Consider the following 7,095-nt stretch of genomic DNA (forward strand, 5'->3'; position numbering starts at 1 on the left):
AACACAGCTCCCCACAACAAAGAATTATCTTGCCTCAAATGTCAATATGCTTCAGAAACCCTAGACTAAAAAAGTCTCTTTATAGCAAAAGAAGTGCAACAGTGGGCTCACGATAGTGAGATCCACTGATACAAAAGCAGCTGGCATTGAAGAGCAATAGAATAGCTTATAGATGACGCAGATGAGCATAAGCTCGAAAATGATACCGTTCAAGGATAGGGGATCCAGTAAGCAGTATATACCCAAATAAATGACCATTATATGGCACTGTGCCCCATAAGTTAGGATTCACGATGCCAAGAACCAAGAGATGAAAGTAAAATGACCCATAGGGAGTTTATGTTTTCTTTTTCTAAAATTCTGATCTCTGTGTATTTAGTGGTCTTGGTTCCTAATGTAGGAAACACCCACCAGCAAAATATATGCTATGATTTATGCCTGTGCACTTCATACTTCTCATGCCAAGGGACCAACAGGCAAGGATAGTGGAGCACCACAGCAATAGAGGCAGTTGATCTGATCATCAGAAGTAAGGCTATTATGACACATTGGGTACAGGGAGGAATGTGTTTGGTACTTGGTTATCTCTTAGTACCTCTTTGCCCAATTTTGATGGTAAATGGACAAGTATAGTAGACACAGTCTGAGTAGAGCTTGATGCGGTTTAAACAATCAGAGAAATGACTTTGGGTCACCCCACCAGCTAAGCTACCAAGACCAGTACAGGACTAGTTGTGGGAGAAGAGAATCTAGGATAGACTGTGGAGGAAAGAGATGCTGACACCACAATTAGAGCTTCAAGCCCACCTGCATCAGTGAAAGTTATAATTTTTCCCATTAACTTTTCTCTAACAAGTTTACCCAAAAAGAGACCCACCAGAGTCCTGCAGAAATGACTTTCAGGGCTTAGATGAAGCGAGGGGATCCAAGCCATGCAAGAGTGGGCAATACTGGATGTGCTGCTACACTGCCCAGACTCCCCTTCCAGGAAGGAAGGAAGGACTAATTCTCTTAACTGCTGCATGTGTTGCTGGCTGAGAGCTCTCAACTGTCAGTCTTCTCTAGGGTTTGCTATCCCCTGAAGAGAACCACATTAGTCAGATTACTTCTCCTCCAGAGGGCAAGATGCATCCCAAGACTGGTTGATGTGGGGTGCAAAGGCCTGGTCCCCTTTCCCCAGCTCAGTATATATCTAAAGGGCCATTCCAGTTTTAGGGCTCCCCTTGGGCTTGCCTTAGTTCTCGTTACTTCTCTCTTAGCCTAATTCTGCTTCCTTCCCATCCCACGCAGGTGTTGGTTTTGATAGCAATTCCCCCAAAACTTTCTGTATACAAAGCTCCAACTTGAAGTTAACTTTCTGGGGAACATGACTTACAACAGTAATACATGTACAGTACATCCCCATGACTTATTTTACAAACGAAAGTTTGTATTTTGACTACCTTTTTAATTGCGAATTCTATTTACTTAATAGGACTATTCAATTTTTTCTTTCATTTTTGTCAGTTTGATTTGTTTTTCTCCAAAGGAGTTTATCCCTTCTAATTGGTATAATTTATTTTCATAAAATTTATCACTGTATTTCATCTTTTTTGTTGTTGTTGTATAATCAGATTTTCATCTGATATGATTTAACTTTAGCCAAAAGAACTTCCTCTAGCATTTCTTGTCCATATCTGCTGATCAATCCTTTACTAGCTTGACAGATTTTATATTTTTCTTTAATAAGTTTAAAAATATTGTTCCATTGTCTTCTGATTTTCAGTTTCTGATTAGAGGGCAGCCTTCTTATTGCTGACTCCTGTATTTAATGTGTATTTAATGTCCTCTTGCTCCCTTATGTTCTATTTAAGTTTGTCTTTCAGCAGTTTAATATAATATAATAACTCTGCTTGGTATTTGCTTAAATTCTTGAATTTATGGATGGAATTTTTATAATGTTTTGAAAATTTCCAACCCATGTTTCTTCAAATAATTTTTCTACTTTATACTCTCTTGTCTTTCTAAGACTCCAATTACACAAATATTAGTTCATTTCCTGTTATTCTACAGTTCACTAATGTTCTGCTTTTCATTTTTAAAGTAATATTTATGGTAAATTTGCTCATAATTATTAATAATTCTCATAGAAAGACCAAAAGGTAAGCAGTTTCAACACTTCATATTGTACCTTTTGAAATGGCAGCTTTTTCTCTTCCAACTTTATATTTCATTTTCTTTTTTGCATCTCATAGTCTTGGCCATGACTTGCCGTGTACATTGATCAATAGCGATGATAATAAACATTTTTGTCTTTAATCTTAAGGGGAAAATATCTAAAATTTCACCAGAGGGAAGCTGTTTACTAACCTTACTGAAAGATCTTCAATCAACCTTAGGGAGCTTCCTAATTTTAAGTATTTTTTTGTTTTTAAGTAATTTTTTTAAATGTATTGCTTTTGTTTTTCTCCAACTCTTGGAAAAAATATGGGGCAGTAGTCACTAGTGGTATTCTCTAAACATTTCAAAATGTCTCCATTTCCAAAAACATGTAAGATTGCACTTATTCATTCTCTGGAAATCAGGCTGGCCATGTAACTTGCTTTATTTATGCAGATGTGTATCACTTCTGGACAAAAATTCTCAAAGCCAGTGTGGTGTACTTCGCCAGGTTCCCTTTCTCTGCCTCAGTGATTTTATAAACATGTGTAGAGAAGGTGCTTTCCTCAGCCTGGATCCCTTAGTGACTATAATGAGCAGAATCTCTTTGCCAGTGTTCATTGGATGGGTAATGAGAAAAATTTAATTATTATAATGGTAAACTACTTAGATATTGGGGTCGTTTATTCACATAGAATAACCAAACTTATCTTTTATTTTTCTTTTTATGCTAAATTATTCTTGCACTTAAAGTATTTACTCCTGATCATAATACTTATTAATATTTTTTTTATTCCTTAGCTTTTTTTGTAGATAATATTATACTTGGTGTACCTATTAAGCAAAACCAAGTAAACAATGCGGCTTAGAGAATATTTTCTTCAAAAACCATTTCTTTCCAAGTGTGAAATGAGTGAAAGAAAAATAATTAAAAATATAGTCTCTGTCTTCAGGGGAAAATAGTTTATTAAAAGAAATAAGTTCTATACATGCCTTGTGAGCTTAGGAATAGAAAGAAAGAGAGAGAGAAAGACAGAGAGAGAGAATCTTCTCTAGATCAAGTGATTCTGGAAGACTTCCTAGAAAAGGTGACATTTAAACTGAGCTTGAAGAATGAACAGAGTAATGATAGGAAAACTTCTAGGCAAGGTCCAGTAACTAAATATACTATGAGGCAAGTATAAGCAAGATAAATGAATGGAACAAGTTAACACAGTTTGGCTTACTTATAATAGCAGAGTTAAACTGTAGGAGTATGAATTTAATTTTATAGGGGAGAAATTTTGTTATTGTTTTAAGAAGATGATTAATATTGTCATTGTATTTAGGATGATTTGCAAGAGGCAGGTACTAGAGATCATGAGAGGTTGCCAGGGGTAAGGATTTTTAATTGTTGAGATGAGACAGTAAGGGCCTGGAAAAAGATGAAAAGCAGGAATGGCTTTGAGCTACATGGTTTACAAATGTGTTTGTCTATGGCTTAGAACTTGAAAAGCTAACATTCTTCATTTTTTACATTGTGAGGCATAGAAATAAAGTTCGTAACTAAATACACCTTATTGGATAAGGTGTATTTTACGTATTGGACACTGACTAAATTATGCTGAGGTTCAACGCTAAAATCAAAAGTGAAAACACAGATGCCTAAGGAAAGAAAAGTTGGCAGCATAAACTTCTGGGAATTAGATAGAAGTTTTTTTGTTTGTTTTTGCCTTTTGCTGCACAATGGGCAATTGTGTTTCAGGTGTATTTGCTTATTCTAGTAGAAAAAAATCCGTCCGCTAAAACAAAAGTATCATTATAAAGAGCTAGACGTAATCAACAACGCCCTACTTTGCCATGTCTTGCATGACTGTAAAGGGATCACATTCAGGGACTATGGATCAGATTTCTTTGTCTCCTTTTTAAAAGGTATTTTGGGAATTGTAATAGTTTTGCATGTTCTCAAGCATCATTTGTTCAGGAGAGAGGGGCTGGGTGTCAAGCATAGGAGGGCTCTAGGGATTTCTAAAGTGGTCACTTTGAGAGTCATAATATATTTGTTGTCACGTCTTTCTTCCAATTCTGGTTTTGCTACCTTCTCTGTCTTCAACGTAAATAGCAAGACAAAAGGAGCTATCCTCCTGCTGCTCAAAATATCTACTTAGTTGGGTAAAATTTATAATGTTGGATTCCACTTTTAGCCAGGAAATGCAAACAAAGCATGAAGACTGCTTGTTCCCTGACCCTAAATTCATTCCATGTTGCTATAGCATCACCCCTGAGAAAATGGGCCCGCCTGTTTTCCACCCCATAGATGCACTCAATGGGCTTTTGTCAGCTCTTGAATTATAGCATTAAAATTTAAACACTAGGGATTTAATGGAGGATTATTATGACACTTCACTGCATTCTTTCTGTTGCCATTAGCAACAACTGAAGGATGAAATAAAATAATTGTTTTAAGAGGTACTGTTTTCTTAAAAGATGGTCTACCTACATGCTTGGAGTTTTATAAACTGGTTTGTATGGGTTACTATTAACATTAGAAGAGTACTGGTAGTATATAATACCAATCCAGTGATTGAAAGTATTTTTATTTTTCTTTCAGTTCACCAATCTACAAAGACCCCGGATATTTTCACAGGCCCCAGAAGATGAACTTCAAGCTGCTGCTCCCAAACACATTCTCCACTGTCTGGAAGACGTGCAAAGGCAACTGCACAGTGTTCTCCATCTCAAATCCTTCAAAGTGCTGTGCGTGGGAATAAAAGAATCTCTGCCAAAAGCCCCAGAGAGATCTGTCTGTCTGTATGGTATGGTAATGACAGAGACTAGTCCAGAGAGGATTCTGGGAGAAATCCAGCTATTGAAACTTAATGAATGGAACTGAGAATTTCTTGTTACAATACTGTTTGTTTCTTTGATTTGGTCATATCCTTGTATCTAAAAGGACATAAAAAATAAATTATAAAAGTAAGATATTATTGTGTTGGTCTTTGAATTTCCATTTGGTTGTATATTCTGAGAAATTTTCTGATAGATAATTTTATATCTAAATTTATTTTCTTTGCCAGTCATTTGTCTTTCTAGTTGTGTGTCATTTTTATGTCTTCCCTATTCTAATGTCAGCATCCAGGTTTATATTCAGGATTGTACTACCAATATATGGATTTCTTCTCTCATATTCTTGCTAGATAATGCTTTTCAAAATATTTTCAATTTTTGTCTTGGAATAAATTCAAGTTCTTGTAGCAATAATACAAAATAAGTAACAGGCAGTAAATAAATAGTCTTTTGGATTTTCAGCACCCAGAGATGATACTTTTTCTTTTAGGCAAGGCAAACTTTGGTTGACCTCACAGATTACAAGGACCTTGACAGCTTACAATCCCTTATTTTTTTCATTTTTTACAACCTAAGACACCTGATCTTCCTAGGTGGTCTCCCATCCAAGTACTAACCAGGCCCAACCCTGCTTAGGTTCTGAGATCAGACGGGATCGGGCTTGTTCAGGGTAGCATGGCCGTAGACGAGGTAATACTTCTTAACCTAAGTATGATTATTTATATATAGCAATGAAAATAAGTCTTATTTTCACCAAAGACTTTCAGGGTTCCCCTGTCCTCTTCTCAGAGGCAACCCTATTACTGGGTCTTGTGTTTTCTTTCAGAGGTAGTCCATGCAAATTTTTTTATATATGTTATTTTTACATGAAAATGATAAATTTCACATTTTTCAGCTCTTTTCACTTTCACATAATAATAAATCTTGAACCAGAATTTGTATGGAGAACATAGGAGTGATATTTTTGTGAGACCAGAGGGTTAGGGGTTTGAGGGAGGAGACTAAGGGTCTTGCCTTAAAGTTGCCTTTGCTAAGCAAGCACATCTTTATTTGTTAAATTGTATGTAACAGGTCAATAAGTGCAAAAGGTACCAAAACATGCTTTTATTCACACTTTATATAACACTGAGGAAATACTCACCATCCATAAAAACAAAACTTTTTAATATTATTTGTCATGTTTTGAGATAATTTGCCATTATTTGTGTGAAACAATTAATTTCTCTGTCCAGTTTCCTAAATGAGAAATTCTTAGTGGTTCCTTGTCATTTGCTTTCCAAAATAATGTTGCAACAAACAGTTTTTCCAAATATGACTTTACATACACAATATGCTTGTTCTCTAAATTACTAGTAGTTGAAATACTTAGGTCAAAACACAATATACATGGATGTTCACTGTCAGTGAACCAGAACAAGCAGATAGGAGAACCTCTGTGAATTGAGGGCCCCATTGAACCTACGGTGTCACTTCAGGATACAGAATGGGAGATGAAATTTCCCACAGCTGCCATGTTTCATATCAAGCTGAGATGCTGCTGGGGCCAGGCTGACTATGCTCTTGAATATGTCATTTTCACCTGATAAATGAGGCTTATTGGGGCTTTACCACCATGGTAGTCATTGAGTCCCAATTGACCCACCCCAAAAATGGAGTCACAAAACTTCTGTGGGTCAGGTGTTTAACTTGGCCAAGAGCCCAATAGCAAGCTTTTAACTGGTTTCAAAATAGCAATGAGTCTGAAACCTTAAAGGGTCCTTCAGGGTCTAGGAGGCTGCTTCCCATTGTTAGAGACCTCAACTTACTGAAATTTTCAATGAAACTTGAGCTCAAATGTGTCACTAGGATGGTGTGTCTCATTAACATTTCTCTGCATGCAGCTCTTTTACAGAGTTGGGAGAATCCTCTTGGCACATTTGAGATGAAGAAATACATACAGATGTAGAAAAAGCAACAGCAGTACATTGAATTTCCCCAAATCCCTCAACCTACAAGGTCACACTTTTGCCACTGTGAACCCTGTCCAAATTCCATTCACTGAATCTGGGTGCTCGCTTCCCCCCAACCCCCAACAGGAGTAGGTAAGACAGTGACCTGGGCTGCTGTATCCAACAGAGTTACCCAGCATAA

General features: G+C 36.6%; 1 pseudogene; it reads right to left on the reverse strand.

The window, feature by feature from the left end:
- Positions 1 to 5,533: 5,533 nt before the first annotated feature.
- LOC120592348 (uncharacterized) lies at positions 5,534 to 5,652 on the reverse strand (annotated as a pseudogene).
- Positions 5,653 to 7,095: the final 1,443 nt, after the last annotated feature.

This window comes from Pteropus medius, unplaced genomic scaffold (genome assembly GCF_902729225.1).
Source record: "Pteropus medius unplaced genomic scaffold, Ma_sr-lr_union100, whole genome shotgun sequence".
Classification (NCBI taxonomy): Eukaryota; Metazoa; Chordata; class Mammalia; order Chiroptera; family Pteropodidae; genus Pteropus; species Pteropus medius.